The 19291-nt window shown below is 42.1% G+C and overlaps 1 protein-coding gene across 2 annotated transcripts in view; it reads right to left on the reverse strand.

The window, feature by feature from the left end:
* LOC147257027 (axin-2-like) overlaps positions 1-19291 on the reverse strand; it is a 100440-nt gene that overhangs the window by 76078 nt on the left and 5071 nt on the right. Inside the window, exons 1-2 of one of the 2 annotated variants that reach the window (XM_086210754.1) lie at positions 12933-12954; positions 4341-4517 (exon numbers count right to left, since the gene is read on the reverse strand). The gene's annotated coding sequence lies outside the window, so the exon portion shown is untranslated. Of the gene's footprint in view, positions 1-4340; positions 4518-12932; positions 12955-19291 lie in introns of those variants that run through there. The other variant, XM_086210755.1, reaches the window with a different exon arrangement.

A 19291-nucleotide genomic window follows, 5' to 3' on the forward strand; every position in this document is an offset into this window, starting at 1 on the left:
GCTCCATGAAAACAGAGATTTCTATGGAAACCATCACAGAGCCACCATCATTCCTTCCAGTACTTATTTACTGTACAGTCATCTGTTTTATTACTGATTTCATGATGATTTCAAACCGGTACAGGAAATCCGAAACCTGGTGGTTAAATCATGACCATGTCCCTTTCACTTCAACTGCCATTTTGCCTCATATTCCTGCAATATTCTCCATCTGACATTAGAAACCAATGGACTTCATTACTTCCACCTGACATTTAATAGCAATGCTCACAAGCTCACATGTGCCTTATCCCCTCATCAACCCACAGGATATACCAGACTCTTTCATGCATTACCTGCTAGATTTTTAATTTATGATACAAATTCATCCAAAGGTACTTGTCTACATTTCATTCTATTTCTCTCTACATTTGCCTCAAACTGAAACATTAGAAAGTAGTATTCCTTCACTGAAATCACCCCAACCAATTATCCAAAAAAGTAACAGTATGTAAAATGTATAAATCATAAGCTGACCCATGAATAGTTTCTTTACTATTACCTCAATGTCGTTAATAATCTACATTGGCCTTTTTGAGGGCTAAGCTTAATTAATTTTACTTCTTGGGCATAAACATATTTGAGTTGCAGCTCTGCTCCTGAATTGAAGTCAACTTTGGAATTGTTTTCAATTTGTATTTATATTTTTTTCTGACATCTGGTGATATAAGCTAAGGTCCTTCAAAGTTTTGTTGTTGTTTTTTGTTTTGTTTTTTACAGTTCATCAGAAAAATATAAACGTTAATTTTTTTTCTGCAGACAAACTAATTTGGTTGTATCAGATATTATATTCATTATCCCAAGGGAACTAGAAGAGATCTGAAGACCAAAAATAAAACTTTTCTCTCTGGAATGACATTTAACGCTGGACTAGCCACTGCAACAAATGTGATGATGTCATTTACCTTTTATTTTCCTTTGTTTGCCAATACCTTTAACATGGCACTTGATTGAGGACCAACAATGATACACAGATGCACATGGCAGATGCAGCCTGGAAATGTTAAAGGATTGAAGACATTGAGACTTAATGAGGAACATGTAACAGAGCTTATTTTCTTTAATAATTCAAAATCAATTGTAAAATGGTGGAAGGAAACCATGTTGATGCTCACTTCTATTGTTGCCAACAAAACTCTATCATCCCTTCAGCACTTGTCGTGTCTGTGTAAGGAGCTTTCCTTTCTATTTGGAAACACCCATCATCACCATTTACTTAGTCTGAGATGTCATTTTGAGCTCTTCTGAATTTGTGTCCTCTCCCTCAATTTTCTGAACCCAAATCCTTGATGGTGTGTTTGCATCTAAATTCAGACAAATAATATGTCACATCATCAGCCAAATGGCAGCCCAGTTGTCTCTGGCCAGATAATGTAAAGACCTACATCATCTATGGAAACACCAATACTTTGAGCAAAACCACAACATTCTCCTCGCAGCTGCTAAACACATCTTCTCATCCTCTACTTACTGTGCATCTAATCATCTATGCATGAATGGATGGGCACTTGACAAATCCTTGAGACCTATTTGCAATGATTGACATCTTAAAGTGTTGACCTATTTTTCATCCCTCAGTTGTGGTCTAATTACTTTCCAATGATCTATTGAGCCAAGCCTGACATGCCAGAGGTCTGTCGGCAAAAAAGGACAGGAAAAATGAACTGGTTACAATAATTAACAGCAAGAAGTTCACAAAAAGGAGAGCACTGGAATCAATAAAAATATCTGTAAAATATTAAAATATGGACATGCAAAGGATCATATGAGCAGTGAGACAAAAAAATACACTGACAAAGTAAGAATCAGTGAAGAATCTCAGTCTTCAAGGTATATATCTAAGTTCTCTATGAAGGCAACTAGTGCCTAAGGTGGCAGTTATCACAACTCGCACCTTGGGGCTTAGAACATGTCCACAACAACTGAGGGGGAGAAGTATCACATTTTAACACATGTAAAATATGTGGGTATCAAAATTGAACCTTTGTCAAAACCATAAAATCTACAGAGCAAACAAAGAATATTTGCAAAATTCTAACAAACACTATCTTATGCCCAGTCACACAATGGGGAAGATGTCTGCCATTCCTAAATACAAAATCTTCAAAAGGTGTCCCTCTTTGCGTGGAAGTGCACAAAATTTGTATCCCCTGTCCATGTCCATGAGATGCATGAGATGATGTCAACCATTTTGATTGTCTCTCAGGGCCTGACGTTTGGTGTGGCACTGTGGAATACTAAAAAGAACTGTAATGAAGGACAACAACCAATACAAAGAAACTCAGTGAGCTTATTCTCTCAGTGCGGCCCCACTGCAGCTGTATCTCTCACTAGCTGTGTTGCTTTATCAGATTTAAGTAAATAATCCGCTGAAGTTGAACCTACTAAAAAAGGAAACGCATGATACCCAAAAAGACTGATGCAACAAAGCATAAGAAGGTAAGACAGTGCAAGAGATGCCAACATTATCAACATCAATATTGCCATCTTCTTTAACCAATTACCTTAGTCTTTTTTTGATAATTTTTTTTGCCTAAATCAATTCCTTATGATATTTTGTATCCGGGTTTTTTTGTATTTTCTGAAAGACTTGAAAAAAGAACTTAAGTGATTAGCTTAAGAAGTCAGGTCAAATCAAGTCAGTTTTATTTGAATAGTGCCAAATCACAACAAAAGTTATCTCATGACACTTTACAAGTAGAGCAGGTCTAGCACCACACTCCTTCAATGAATTTACACCCAACAATTCCCCATGAGCAAGCACATCCTGCTACAGCAGAGACCAAAACCTTCCTTTTAACAGGCAGGAACTTTGAGCAGCTCCAGGCTCAATGGGGATGGCCTTCTGCTTTGACCGGTTGGGGGGAAAGAGAGCAGGAGAGGCGGGCAATGACAAAGACAGATAATGGAGAAAGACAGAAATAAAGAAGGCGACAACATGAAAGTTCCTCACATGTGATGATGTAACTGAGGTAAAGCAGCAGTCCAAAGGGGAGTTTCAGGCTAAATGGCTCAGAATATGGCTGTCAATACTATTGAAAGAAGCAGCTCTTTTGGTAAAATGTGAGATTACAGTGCTGCATCTTTTGGCAGCCAAAGTTTCCGAATGCAAGCTTATCACTAATTTTATGTACCATAAAAAAAACCTAAATGTTTATTGTCAATGATCCTCTCCAGAAATATTAAGATTCACAGACATTCGCTGCTCTGATCTGTCATGCATGTCTGATGGTTTTCCGACAAAAATGTATTATTTCGACTTAAATATCATTCCCTCTATCTAAAACATGTTAAACTACCTCTCAGCTTTAGACATATAATGTGTCCCACGTTGTCTGAAACAAACACAGACTTTTCCCACATTTTTGTTGGGATCTTCTTACTTCATAATAACCGCTTGCAATACAGCCCAGATATCCCACTTGAGAAAGGCTTCCTCTTGACTCATGTGACCTAATGACTCACATGTGATCAGCAGGGTAAATAACATGTGACCCCAACAAGAGGTTAAATAATTCTGCCCTGGTGTGGCTGTGTCACACTGTAAATACACCACCAGAATACAACCACCAGTTGTCAGTGGAGCCTACATGCCATTGTGTTAAATTTCTTCCTATACTTCTGAAAGTGGAAGCTGAGATGGAGCAAATTGTAGTTGCTGAAATACCTGAAACACTGGTGAGACATGGTTCTGGAAGCACCCGAGCAGATTGTTCTGCTGCTGTGTCCACTGACAGTTTCTGCTGCTCCAATTGGCACTGGACTGTCATCTCAACGTTTTAATTAATTTGGCAAAATATTGGGTATAAGGGCCTTATTTTTCCACCAAGGAGGGGACTGGATATACCAAGAGTGCCTTCCCAGAGGGCCCTACTCTGCTTCTGTACTTGGTGCTTAGTTTAGACGTGAAGCAAGATCCAATCAGAGCAAGAGTGGGCTCAGGTCTTCACTGAGTGTGGTGGTTAAATATATGAAATACTGGTTTATTTTTGATGGAAGATTTTGTTTGCATACAGAATGAGAGAGGCTTTTTGGATTACAGGTGAAACATGTCTCTAGAACCTGAATCAAATCCTGTGGACTTTGAAAAGCATTTAGATATCAAATAAGAGGGATGTTCTTAAAGTAAGCATGGTGATACTATTAATATATTTGAAAAATTCTATAGGCTCCAGCCCCCCTGCGACCCTTAACAAGATAAGCAGAAGAAAATGGAGGGATGGTTGGATGGATGGATACAGAGCATCTTAATGCTTAGTGCCTGAACAAAACAGAAAGAAGGAACACTTGATGTTGCTCACGTTTGACTGTGGAATCATATTTTCCAGTTAGACCACCCCTTCTCCAGCTGTCCCCTGTCATCTTTCAGCATCCTCGAGGCTCCACTTCAGGCATCTCCCTGAGTCATGGGAGCCCTGGGCACTGCCAGCTGAGCCTACTCGTCGACAGCTCTCTCCCAAGGCTGACCACTTTGTAGCCTGGAACACACAGGAGGAACACATCATCCTGAGAATGGGGCATTTCATCATTGGGTAGCCAGAGACAGGTAGATATATTTTATTATTCACAGCCCAACAGAGGTGTAAGATATCCTTTGCAATGGCTACAGAGACTGGTGTCAGAGGTGACATCAAACAGACAAGGGCTTAGTGACAGCCAATGAATACACCTCCGATGAAGCAATTCCCAGGTGCCCTAGCAACGGTCCTCACTCTGGAGGCACCAGTGAGATCAGCAAAGGTCACCTGGCAACACAGGTCAAAGCTTTGATCCAATCAGAGGAAAATTCTAGCAGAGGGAAGGCTTTTATGAGTGAGCCTTAGAGGGAAATGGTTGTCTGTCATTTTGTATTTCAGAGGCAAAACATGAAGCCAAAGGAAAGCCGGCAGCAGCAGCAGCCACATCATTATTTAATACACAGCTTGCTTTAGATGTTTCTGGACTAAAACATAGGGCAGAAACAAAAAAGGACCCATGATAACACTTATTATTAAACTGCATATTTAATGAAGCCCCTCCTGATTAAAAAGTCAATTGCCAGTTATGTAGTCACACAGGCAATGAGAGAGTGACCCTCAAGATTGACCTTGTATGCTTTGAGCCCCCCCATCTTCCTGTCTCTCATTCTCTCTCTCTGCCTACACTGACTCCTCTGGAATGAATGCTTTGATTTGCACCATCCAGCTGCATAAGTAAACCACATTACATTTTAGGAATGTAAATAGCAGAAACTGCTTTGTGAAAAATTCATTGGATGCTCCCGGGTTGGACCACATAATTATTTAGAGAGCATATGTAAATACCTCTTTCGATTATGGAGGAATGCATGCAATTTCCCTTTCAATGTCCTAACCAGTCATTTGGTCTGGAGATAGGAGGTCACAGGCACAAATTGGGAAAGTATGGAAATGCTGCACAGTGTGGCACTGAACCATGGTGAGAAAGGCAACCTGTTCAAATTCCTCACTTGTATTAAATAAATCCATAGAACAGGCTGACACAGCTGTATATATGCTACAATATTCATTTAATACTATTCATCAAGATATCGTAAGACTGTCAGGAATTGCACCATCATCCTCTAAACAGCCACATCAAGCTGAAAAAAATCGGATTGTGCTTGTCAAATATCCTCCCAGACAAGATAAATGTGATACGTGCATGATAAGCTAAACCTTTCCAGAGATCAAGTGTTTACACTGTGTGCCTCAACTGCCAAATGTAGGAACATGGCAGAGCTCAAATCATCTGCCATTGCTCATCACATCTTCATGTTTGCAAACTTCACACGCAGACAGTACTTACTTCCTGTCTATCTGGAAGATATCCTGTCTCCCTGGAAGGGTGGCAATTCAGTAGAGTGACAGGACTGCTGCATGTGCTTGTATGCATGTGAGTGTTTCTAGCTGCAGAAAAACACATTAAGAATGTGCAGTGCCTTATACTTTCTAGTGTCCTTCTCATGTCCTCTACTTTATATTCTGTTGTTTTGTAGGCTAACAAAGGTACAGATTCTGAGTCCCCCATGATCAAATACAATAGCACTGACAACCAAACATCCCTTCAGCCAACACACAAACATCCCCAAAGGTGGTCAGATATGATATAAATGAATATGTGAATAGCTGTGATCACTCTCCCTGTCAAACTTCAATGTCTTCTCCCAAAACAAAACATTGGTAACAACGCACACTTTAACAATAAATGATGTTATCGAGGAGGTGATTGAGGAATAATGATTAATGTCGAGTATGCAGCAGGACAAAGATGCTCTCTGAAGACTAGCCTGCTGTCCCCCTGGGGACAGAAAGGGGCTTCAATTAACTGACAGGCGGACGTATTAGAATTTCTATCACGGGCCTTGGTGGGCTGTGAGATGCTGGACTATATTGCTTTGAAAACCAGTGAGGTTTCCCCATCAAACACATCCTCCAGGTTCTTTGATTTGCTGGGTGGTATGTGTCCTTGGAGATACATGTCTATTTCCTCAAAGCTCTTTGTTGCCACCAACTCCTTTTGCTGCACTGAGTTTTAGTGTTACAGCATTCACTCCCAGACAATATAAACAGTATGGTCACATCATATGACCAACACCAGTTAAACATGCATACATGACTCTGAATACATTTAATTGTGTGTGTGTGTGTGTGTGTGTGTATGCATGTGTTTGTGTAGGTGCACTACATATACACAAAGCTCAAGGAAACATGCAGTGTTCCGACACTGCAGTGTGACGAGTATAATACTTGTCTTTTTTTCCTGTAGTGGATAACTATTTCACCTGCACCTACTGTGTATCTATATATCTATCTATATATCTTACATCACATAGAGCTCAACAGCAAGGTTCCACATCTGAATTAGCTGATCCATATATCCATTTTCTGCCGCTTATCCGGGGTTGGGTCATGGGGGCAGCACCCATGATCTTGTCCTTTCGGTCATTACCCAAAGCTCATGACCATAGGTGAGGGTAGGAACCGAGATTTACGGGTAAATTGAGAGCTTAGCTTTTCAGTTCAGCTCCTTCTTCAACACAGTGGACCAATGTAGAGCCTGCATCACTGTAGATGCTGCACCAATCTGCCTGTCGATCTCACAATCCCTCACTTGTGAACAAGACCCTAAGGTACTTGAACTCCTGCACCTGGGGCAGGGTCTCATCCCTTTCCCGGAGATGGCACTCCACCCTTTTCTGGGCAAGAACCATGGACTCTGACTTGGAGGTGCTGATTCTCATCCTGGCTGCTCCACACTCAATCCAGTGAGAGCTGAAATTAGGTCCTAATGAAGCCAGCAGGACCACATCGTCCGCAAAAAGCAGAGACCGGATCCTGCAAAGTGCAGATGGGGACACCCTTATGCTAGAACATGGTGTTTGTTATGGACAAACTTTGACAAGCACAGAAGCCCAATAACAAAGCACCAATCAGGTTCAGGTCAGGGGGGCTATTCCTCCCTATCACACTTCTCCAGGTCTCACTGTTGTCACCAACGTGAGCATTGAAGTCCCCTGTAGAACAAGGGAATCCCCAGAGGGGGCACTCTCCAGTACTCCCTCTAGGACATCCAAAAAGGAGGGGGGAGGATACACTGAACTGCTATTTGGCACATATGCACAAACAACATTAACAACCCATCTGCCTACCCCAAGGCAGAGGGAGACTACCCTCTCATCCACTGGGTTAAACTCAAATGTACAGGCACTGAGCTGAGGGGCAAAAAGTATTACCCCCCCCCCCCCCCGTCGCCTCTCACTGCTGGCAATGCCGGAGCTGAAGAGAGTCCAACCCCTCAAAAGGACTGATTCCAGGGTCCTTGCCATGTGTTGAGGTGAGTCTGACCATATCTAGCCAGAACTTCTCAACCTCACGCACCAGCTCAGGCTCCTTCCCCACTATAGAGGTGATATTCCACGAACCAAGAGCCAGCTTCTGCAGCCAAGGATCGGACTGCCAAGGTCTCTGCTCTCACCTGCCACCCATCTCACATAGCACCCGACCTCTTTGTCCCTGTCCTTGTCCCATCCTACTGGTGGTAAGCCCATTGGAGGGGGGACCCGTGACGCCTCTTCAGCCTGTGCCTGACTGGGCCCCATGAAAGCAGGCCTGACTACCAGGTGCTCGCCGCTGAGCCCTGCCTCCAGAGACCTGCCTCCAGAGACCTGAGGGGGACCCACTTCTGGTGAAGGACAACTTGGCCCAAGTTGTATGTCTTCATTGGGGTCTTCTGAGCAAATCTTTAGCCCTTTTTAGACAGAGAATGTGCTAAATTTGTGGCAAGGTAGAGGCGGGAATAGCCACCACTTGTGTGGGCATAAACATGTGAGGTGACATGCAGTACGAAGTTGCACGTGAATAGTGATGTACAACAGGCACGTCAGGAGAATATTCAGCCTCATAACAGTCTGGCAAACCTTGCAGTGTTCCCAGTCCAACCTCCCTCTGCTGCTGCTGCTGTTGACATTCCGTCATTCGGCGACAGCCACATCGACCAAGTTCCTCTGCGACCTTTTCATACAACAAGCCATCGTTCACAGTCCTGTGAGGTGGTTATCCGTGGTCCTCTCGGCCTTGATGTTAGCAGCTCCCTGATCTCAGTGGCCCCCAAGGTGCTCATCTTGCTGAAGTGACAATGCGCCGGAAGAATATTTTTGCCCAGTGACAGTCTATAAGTTTCAAAACAGCAGTTCGCCACCCTGGCTGCCAGCAGCATCAGCGAGCATTGTGTTTGTGAGTTTGCATCATCATCGACACCACTGCAAACTTCATACCAAGCTGGCACATTGACAGCTTGGATTTACATAGCAATGGAGGCGGCAATAAGTGTGCCCTCGGGGGAAGAATATTGCCGGGCTAAAAATGACCCCCAATTTGCCATACCCTGTCTGAAACCTCAGACTGAGCTACAAAAAAGACGGATGAATAAGTGTCTTGGTGGCCAGTGTGACAGCGTCGTCGGTCTGGTCCCTTCCCTAGGACCTGTTTATCTTGGGTGACCCTATCAGGAGCATAAAAACCCCCACAACTTAGCGCCAAGGATCATTGGGAAACACAAACTCCTCCACCACGATAAGGTCAAGTAGGAGTAGGTCAAGGAGATGAATAAGTTGATGAGTTTCCTAACTCTGACAAATTTCCTCCTTGGTTGTGGGATATTTTACTCAGCTGTTAATGTGTCACTTTTCCAGGTTCTGTAGCCTATTTTTTTCCTACTTTCTCTGTTAATTTCTTGGTAATCATCCTTCTTAAATTTAATGTAATTTAATGTTGCCTTTTCCTAGTTAATTTTAGTTAGACTATACTACCCTTTCATAACAAGGGCAGTGCTCCAGCTTGAAATATTTGGGCTCAGGCTGGGTTCAGATTTTAAAAGAAAAGAGTGTGTCCAGTCCAGGTCAGGTGGCTCAAACTGAGTTGCCACTTTGAAGAACTAGTTTTGCTTCTATTTCAAGAAATTGTGCAATTTTTGTGTAAACTGATATTTTGTACCTGCTGTTATCAACTATAAAATATCAGGTGTTTATAGTTCAGGGCATTTATGCCTCCACCAGACAAAGTTCACATGATTACCTCTGTCAAGTATTCTTTCTCTTCAGCCACCTGTCCCTTGAACTGCTGGGTCAGTTTACTGTCTGACAAAATATGCAGGAGTGCTCCATCTCATAGTGTAGCCTCCCTGCAAAGTTGTGTTCAGGTTACATTCCTCTCAGCTAAAGCCCTCAGCCCTCCCTAGCCACTGCAGATCTGTAAACTGTTTACACTTCACTTCCGCCATCTGGACCAGGGCCAAGGCAAACCTGGAAGGAGGCCCATGAGAAGGAACCAACAGATAAGCCCTGAGACTTCAGCAGGAGAGGAGCGATTGTTTCTCAGAAAGGAGTATTGACTTGCCCACACCACTGCCCTGCTTCCATTTCGCTCTGCTGAAGGGGGGAAGAAGTTTGACTTGGCACATCCATAGGTTCCACAGTCTGCTGACCAACAAAGTCATCTCATTTCCCTCATCCCACAAATATCTCCTCATATAAATCCTCTCAGACTATGTTCGGCTGTACTTAAGAGGAAAGTCCTCAAAAGCAAATAGCAATGACATGATGGGTGATAGTCTGAGTTTGTATTTAACTATGCTCAGCAAGGTCACCAAGTATATATACAGGCTTAGCCATACCTTGCACTTTCTCCTTCCTTTCTAATCTCCTAGCTGCTTTTTTGAGCTCTTTTCGTGCAGCAGCCATTTAGATTCATGCTTACATCCAAATAGTATGGCTGATCACCTGTCCCATGGTGGACTGATTGTTCCAACTATCCTGGGTGTTCCCAGCTCTCCTGGGTTTGGTTACAAGTCCCTGTGTGTGAGAGCCACGGCTTTTAAGGCTTTCACCCTTCAGTCCTCCGTGAGGTTAATGTGGCTTGGCAGAGTGATGTCACAGATAATTGTTTTGCTCATTTTGTCACCAATCCCTGTATTTTGGCTACTCTTGTGGCTTTTCTAGATTTTGGGGTCTCTTTGGCTCTTAGTTACAACAACCCCATTGGAGCTGTTGGGCTGTGGGTTGTGTAGTACTTTTTTTTTTGGCTTCCAATAACAAACTCTGTTTGCCATATGTGCTTACCTTAAAGGATCCTACTGTTTTTGAATAGTTTTCTCTTTTGCCCAAGTTTTTATTAACTCAATATGAATTCAGTAGTGTTTTTTATGTTTATTAGTGCTATTTATGACCTTTTTAGTTGGTGTGTAATGTCATGGGTGGTTAGTTTACAAACCCTTTCCCCTTTTGGTTCCCCTTTTGCTGTGATATGTCCCAGCTCTGTCTTCTTAATTCCCTCACCTGAGTACTTTTTTTAAATGACTATAAAAGGATGTTTTAATTTTGGTGTGTGATATTTAAGCTCTCTGTTGAATATTTTGAGATAATAATTTTGCTAAGTTCTTTTTTCAAAATGGAACAGTTTCTTGCCCTGTGGTATTTCACAAACCTGTGTGACTTTAGTAACTCCAAATTTACCTTTAGTAATTTCCTGGAGATGAAATTCCCAGGTGGTGTTATCTTAATACTTTTCTCACCCCCTGCTCATGCCATATATAGTTATATATAGTTTGATTGTTTGCAGGTTCTCCATAGAAAGGAGTGGGATCCTGTCCTAGGATGGCTCAGGGAAATACCCAGAGCTATCTTGGGAACGGGCAGTCTTGACCTATACATGCCAAATGAACCACAGGTTCAGCAGCTGACTGCAGTACTGGAGTGTTAGTGATACCTTTTGTGACAATGTAAGGCTCGGTGCAACTGCCTGTGTTTAGCTGACTTCACATTAGCGTTGAGAACTGTGCACTCTGCTTGTTTTTAGTGATTTTAAAGCAAACCTTTTCTTTCTTAGGTTCATCAATAATGATAAATGAACATTTTAGGGCCATTAGTGTCTGACTAGTGTCAGCAGTAGAGGCATTTCCTTGATATGTATGTCCTTCATTTGTGTCATGATTTACCTTTGATAATTATCAAGGCGAAAGATAAAGTGTTCTTTGCAGTAGTTGTAGGAAAGTTAGTTTACTTTAAATTATTAATTGTCTAATATTTTTTTTACAGTGGGGGAAGTTGACGCAGCAAGGGAATCAAAAAATTCTAATAATCACTTGATTCTTCTCAAACAGTGATAAACATCCATCCATTTTCTACCGCTTATCCTTTTAAGGGTTGCTGTTACGTACGGGGAGGTGTGAGGGGGAAGTAGACCCAGGTGCAGACAGTGGGAAGGTGGGCAAGAGATTTTTATTAGACAACGGGGGGACTTGACGACCGACGTGAGAGCTGGAAGCTTGACGACTTGGAGATGGATAACTTGAGGATGAGGACTAGAGACTGTAGTGAGAGCACAATATCACACAAAAGCACGACAGGACGCAAAAAGCACGACACGGCATGAAAACACGACAATGGACCAACAACCTAACAGCGGAAAACACACGGGTTAAATACAAGAGGGGAAACAAGACACAGGTGGTGCAATCACGCAGGTGAGACACATAAGGTAATCACAGGAGGGAGGTCAGGAAGACAGGACATGACAACAAAATAAAACAGGAAGCACGAGACAGGGACCGTGACAGTTGCGGTGGTCCTGCCTGAAGTTTCTTCCTGTTAAAAGGGAGGTTTTTTTTTTTTGCCAATGTCGCCAGGTGCTCGCTCATGTGGGAATCCATCCATCCATCCATCCATCCATTTTCTTCCACTTATCCTGTTAAGGGTCACGGGGGCTGGGAGCCTATCCCAGCAGCTTTCAGACGAGAGACAGAGTACACCCTGGACGGGTTGCCAATCAATCACCATCATCCAACATATATAGACAGACAACCATATATAGACAGACAACCATTCACACTCACAGTCAAACCTACGGTCAATTTAGAGTATCCAGATGGCCTCTTCCCCTCTTGCATGTCTTTGGACAGTGGGAAGAAGTCGAAGTACCCAGAGCTCTGGGTACTCTGGGTACTGTAGAGAACCCACACATGCAAAGGGAGAACATGCACACTCCACACAGAAAGATCCCGTGTTCGAGCCAGGGTTCGAACCTGGAACCATTTTGCCATGAGATGACAGTGCACCACTGTGCTGCCCTCAGTGACAAACACAACAGTCAAGACACATACCAACACACTGATAAACAAGCCATGGTCTCATGTATAGTTACTGAACACTGGCTAGATTAAGATACTGTACCTTATATATCTGCACTCTTTGTTTTCTATTAGCTTTTAATTGCAACATGATTATTTTATCCTAAACTTGGAAGAGGTGCACAGTTTAACTAAGAATGTGCAATGTTCTGATTCCACAGTATGTCCTGTTTTAAAAACATCATCAAAACCACTATGATTTGCAGTCATACCTTCATCACAATATCGGCTACATCTCAGAGAGAAAATGCCTTGGCTGCTTGCACAGTTTGTAGTCCCTCCCCAGGCTGCATGCCTGGACTCGAGAGCGATCAGTCCTGTCACTGTGTCGTGAACGTGGTAATGGCTGAGTGAGGCGCACTTGAGGAGCCCCTAGGACTTTTCCCCAGTCTAAAAAGAAGAAGTCAACAGTTTGGGAATATTTCAGATATCATAAAAGCCAGTTTGAGCAGGATAGTGGGTCAACATGGTAATCATTCAGTCAAAGAGTTGCTTTTTTTTACACAGACAATAGCTCCACTTTCCGGCTGCAGCACTATTTACTTCAGTACTCAGTGTAGCGGAAATTTCCAACATGTGCGACACATTGTGTTTTTCCAATCCAGTTTTATAAACTTGTTTTGATTCTGTTGATGTGGTGATTGTCCCTTTGTTTCTGTCTTTGGTATTTGTGGTTGAATTCTGTCCTTTTCTGTCTGTTTTGAGAATAAGGAGTGCACATGGTGTTTTATTTTTCTAAAATTCACTTGATCCACTAAGCATTTATGTGGGGGTTTCCTTTCTGCTGTTCTCTGCTCTCTGCGAATTGATGCAGCATCCAACAAAAAGAGACTTATTTCATTAGTGTGTGTGCGTGTGTATATGTGAGTGCGTGTATTGTATCAGCATTGAAACCGTGGTTAACCGTACAGTGTCCACCCAATTTTACAAAAAAAATTATTTAAAAGTAATGAATTGCCAATGTTTAAAATTAAACATTGTATGCAGGAAAAAATTAAATTATTTTGTTCAATGGCTAAAAAGATTTTTTGTTTAAATTATCTGTTAAAGAGAAAGTGCCCGATTTTACAACAAAAAAACACATAAAAGTCTGCACTATTATGATACCATGAAACCATGGTATATTTTTCCAGGATTATCATACCATCAAAAACTCATACCGGCACATCCCTACCGGTAACACAGGTGCACATCATACATCACTGCCAAAGACCTCCTGAGGCTATGAGTGCTTCCTTATGTTTCAGCCACTTGTATTAGTTCTCCTTTACACAGCACCTTGTGTGCAAGTCCACACCCTGGCATTTTCATGCAAGTGGGATGTAAGTCTTACCCTTGCTAGACATACATTCTCTGTTCCCCTTGGACTCATAGTGAAACTCAGAGAATGAGCAAAACATGCAACTGAAAGACTGCAGGAGGACCCACTTCCTGAATCTCACAGTTTTCTGTTAGAAGAACAGAGAAGATTTCAGAGACTGGGACACATATGCACAGAACACCCTATGGGAAGATAATGAGCTGCTGGGTAAATAATTATTTTGTCTGAAGATTATTTTTACTACTGAAATAATGAGAGTAAGATATATGCACAGACTATAATGGGGGAGAAGAAAAGGAAATTGGAGAGAGTGAAGCCTACACACTGTTTCTACACACAAGAAAGCCTCAAGTACAAAGAAAACAGGCAAACCTGTTTTCTATAAAGTCTTCTAAAAAACACAATGTAGCCTTTAACCAAGCAGTAAAGGAGAAGGGGATATATCAAAATTTGGTATACTGTCTAAAAGTCATTTCTCTTAATACAAGAATAAGAATTGCAACTACTCTTACAGTACAACTGTGGCCCAACCTATTTATTGCCTGTGAGTCCAATTGTCTGTCTTCTTTGAGATGGTTGCAAAGAAACACATTTTCTATGGCTGGAGTTAGGAGAGGTTGAGAAAGGGAGAACACTGAGTGAGATAGAGAACGAGTAAGCCCATAGCCCCAAACAAGCATGTCCTGCAGTGACATGTATATTGAATACCAATCAGAGGCATGGGGGCTCACCAGCCCCAGTGCAGCACTCATTTCCAATGCACACACTGTAGCTCCATCAGTAGGACCCTAGTGGATAAAAAGAGATCTCTCGCCTGCTCTCTGAATTTTAGCTAATACCACATTTGCAAGTCTTCAAGAGTTAAGGGGGAGGGTGGGCAAAGAGAAATGATGAAGATGTCGAGAGATGAAGAAAGTGAGGGATTGGAGACTGGGTTGATCAAGATAAAGAAAAAAGGAAAACATATGAAGCAGGAAAGATACAAAAAATGATTTCTCTGTTTGGGACTGTAGAGAAAAACAGATAATTTCTTGCAATAAAAAAGCTGTGGCTTTGTGGAAACAAATGATGGAAGTGATGCCTGCATGGGGATTATGCTCTTTTCATCATAAAGCCCCATCTGGTCTACTAGCAAGACCACGTCTGTCCAGGCCTCTCACCCTTTAAAGTGCCGGCTTGGGTTACACATCAATCCAGGCCCGTTGCAGCTGTGCCGGGAAAAGAAGGCACACCAATTGTGCAAATGCATGGCAAATCATACTCACACATACACGTGGAGAGATGCTCATCAATGACAAAAGTGGGTGCGCTCATGCAAATAGACAGATGGATAAGCAGGGTGAGAGATGGTAGGACAAACAGAGATTTCATACAAACAGACGCACACATATTTGAGCCTCTTACCCCCATGTGCAGAGTCCCACAGAAACAATGGTGAAGCACAAAAGGGACAGCTTTGTTTTTGAAGCATGACTATTTCTATCTTGAAAGAGCAAACCATAATTAAAACCAATGGGCAGCTATGAGAGATAAATGACTTGCAGTGTGTTCACCAGACCCCTCCTCATCTTGTAATCAATCCTCGGGTCTGGTGTCTCACAGATGTTCCAGCTCCATTTGAAGTGTATATGTGCATGCCATTCTGTGCGTGTGTGTGTATGTATGCTCACTGACTGGTCTGACTCTTTCACTTGTCATTTCTTTCACTTCAGTCTTTACAGATCAACAATGGCCACTAAAACCACAAGGGATGTAACAAACTGCAGAATGAAAGAAATGTTGCTTTTTTTCTCACCTGTTTATTTTCCAAAATAGTCTTTTCAAAATGTTGAAACATGAGCCTGTCTTGTCAGGCATGATCCAGGAACAGATGTCTGCAACACCACTTCCAGTGCAGTGGGTATAAATACTTATAAAATAAAAGCAGAAATGCTTTATAATTTCCATGATCTTATAAGATCTGGCTTTTTGAGAGCATTATTCCAAAAAATTCCAACCAGAAATCAAGCATTGTATGTAATCTTCCCAATTCGTATGCTAAATATGCATGTTTTTTTATATATTGCATGGTGTTACAGGATCACAATCTTTCTCATTACCAGTATCAATAAGCTTGGACCTTATTGATTTTTGGGCTTTGAGCAATTATTGTTCACATTTAACATAGCGTTTGTGTTCTTTTTATGAAGTGTATAACCTATGCATTTAAGCAATTTGCCTTCACAACACATAAACTGTTTGCGACCCACTTCATGAACAGAACATGAAGGACATTGAGTGCTGGCTATTTGTTTTCCTTATCTCAATGTCAGTTGTGTAGACGCACCAATTCATTGTGTGAAGTTGGACTTGTACTTTTACATGACATATATATTTTGCGGGCTGCAAGGTGGTGCAGTGGTTAGCACTGTCGCCTCACAGCAAGAAGGTTCTGGGTTCGAGTCCCGGCTCGGGTGCGGGATCTTTCTGCGTGGAGTTTGCATGTTCTCCCCATGCCTGTATGGGTTCTCTCTGGGTACTCCGGCTTCCTCCCACCATCCAAAGACATGCAATTTGGGGACGAGGCTGAATGATACTCTAAATTGACTGTAGGTATGAACGTGAGTGTGAATGGTTGTTTGTCTCTGTCTGTTGGCCCTGTGATGGACTGGCGAGGGTGTAACCCACCTCTCGCCCGTAGATGCTGGGATAGGCTCCAGCCCCCCCGCGACCCTTACTAGTGAGGAATAAGCGGAAGACGACAATGGATGGATATATTTTGCAAGATGAAGTACTCATCTGTAAATGCCTCTGACATGTTGACTCGCATGTGTCATACATATAAACCCATGGTGAGCTTAGATTGCCTGTACACTATGCTTCAAGTCAAACACATATATTCAGTAAGAAGTGCTCTACAACAGCATTTAGTGTGATCTTATGACACCTACAGTGGTGCAATATTATCTATTATCAAGGGATCTAATTAAAATACATGTATGTATGTTGAGTCTTTTATCATTTGAATATTTGCCAACTCAATTTCGTTGCATGTACCAACAAATTTCTGTAGGCAGCTCATGGACGAAGCCTTGCATGTGTTTTGGGAATCCAGGAATTGGAGTCATTAAATTTTTAAACACTTTGCAACATTTAGATTATTCGTCAGGGATAATTATGATGTTGGTAGCTGGAAACTAACATAAATCATTAAAGCTAAATTCCGGATAATAATAACGAAGACAGATTATTTAAGTCTCACTACACTACTTATTGAAGTCTTAAGGGGATTTTGATCATGTTTCTCCTGCCAATGTACAATTACCTTTGTTAGATGACACAAATGCCTTTTAGTCACAAATGAAATGAGATGTCTAAAATAAATTGAAGGACACAATTCAATTTTCCAGCTATGCTAGACCTTGAATTCTACTTTCTAAATTGGCTGGGGAGGACACCTCTTCATCTCTAGACCGTGTCATCCTCATACTGAGTCTCATCACCGGAAGAAAGACCCACAATCATTATCTCACAATCTGCCTATTCCTAATGTTCTGAGACCAATAGGATATGAACAAAGAGGATAATATTACAACTGGATAAAGATAAATGGAACCTGATTTCCGTGGAATCAAATCAAGCTTTTGATTCATTTGAAAAAGAAAAAGAAAAGGAATCATAACAAGGAATTCAATTTGATTTGTTTTGGCATGAGAAGTAGCCTGTGGTCTACTTTCAACATTCTGGGTTACAAAATTAGTGTAGCTTCTCTTTCTGTGCCCTCAAAATAATGAACAATGAGAGAAACAGTGATAAGGAGGGGAGGGGGCAATGTTATGACTCTATTGAAAATCGTGGTGTTAACAAATTGGTGGGCCTCAGCTGTTTTCCAAGACTTCAGCCTCCAGGTGTATTTGTCTGCCAGCTTGTCTGTCTTTTCCTGTTCTGCTTCTGTCAATGCTGAACCAACAGCCCAAATGACAATACTGCCGGCAAGAGAAGCGTATTTGACGCAAGGGGAGTAAATAAAATCATCGCCCTCTTCCTGCTCTTACTCTGTCAGCCTATCTGGACAGCCCTGAGAAGATCAAACCTGTTTGTAATCCTGTTCCTCTATTTCATGTCTGTGTTTACAACCTGGCCACAGTGCTGCTGTTCAGACCCTAGCAGCTATGTCTGTGGTCCACGTCTCTCTCTATTAAATCAGATGTTGGAAGGTGGGGATGAAACAGGATGCATTCATTGTCCTTGGCTGACAGCCTCTCAGAGGAACAGTTGTAATGCGAGATTTTCTGCACTTCTCTGACAAGTGACGGGCAATTAATTTGCACCAACCCTTTCTCTATTCCTTACATGGTCATAACAGATTTTTCCAGTCTGAGGGTTGAGTGAAGTATCAGCCGTACCACTTGTCATCGACCTGTCATCGAATGGTTTCTACATGTAGCTGTTCTTGGGAGGCTCACTGTTAGCAATGACATTTTCCTCTGGAGCAGTCTGGTGGCCTTTTTTCCTCTTCACTTATGCTCAGGTTCTTTTCAAATGTAGTAATTTGCAGAAGGGGACCCCAGCCATAGATCACAGGATCTAGATCTGTGGGAGAGTGGGTGGGGGTGTGGGGTGTGGGGGGGTGGCCTTTGGGGTGCAATCCTGGAACTTCTTCAATAGAAACCGCATGGCTTTTAATGGGCAACCACTGGGTGGTCCAATCAACCTCAATATGACATTTACTGACACATGTGTCTGTTATGCCCTTGAATCATCAGCTTATTATCCCTCTTTCTCTGGGTGTTGTGATTTATCTGGACAACAAATGGTTGATGACATGTTGCTGTAGTTGAATCCCAAGATTAGGTTTCCAGGGGGCTTTGTGGTTTCTTTGACTGGGGGCTTTGTGGTTTGACATCTTTATCAATACAGCATTTGAAAAATGCATTTGTAATGACAAAAACAGGGTTCTTATAATCACTGCTCATATTGATAAGGAAGGTAACACCTCCTGTGAACAGCTTTTCCTACACTGCACTTTCTAGTGAATATCATGCTATTAACATCAGGGCAGAGCCAATAATTGATTTTAAATCAAAATTGTGATTTGAGACAAACAAAGACTTTTTTAGTTGTGTGACAGGCATTTTAATCAATCAGAAGTGTGTCCTCCTTATGTATCAATCACATGTGGCCACTCTTACATACCCACCAACAATTCACCAAGCTGTGCCAAGTCCGACAGATACAGAAGCAGAAGACGCTACACCATGGATCTCCAAA

Source organism: Aulostomus chinensis, chromosome 8, assembly GCF_037954235.1.
Source record: "Aulostomus chinensis isolate RoL2024-O1b breed Wild chromosome 8, RoL_Achi_v1.0, whole genome shotgun sequence".
In the NCBI taxonomy this organism is placed as follows: Eukaryota; Metazoa; Chordata; class Actinopteri; order Syngnathiformes; family Aulostomidae; genus Aulostomus; species Aulostomus chinensis.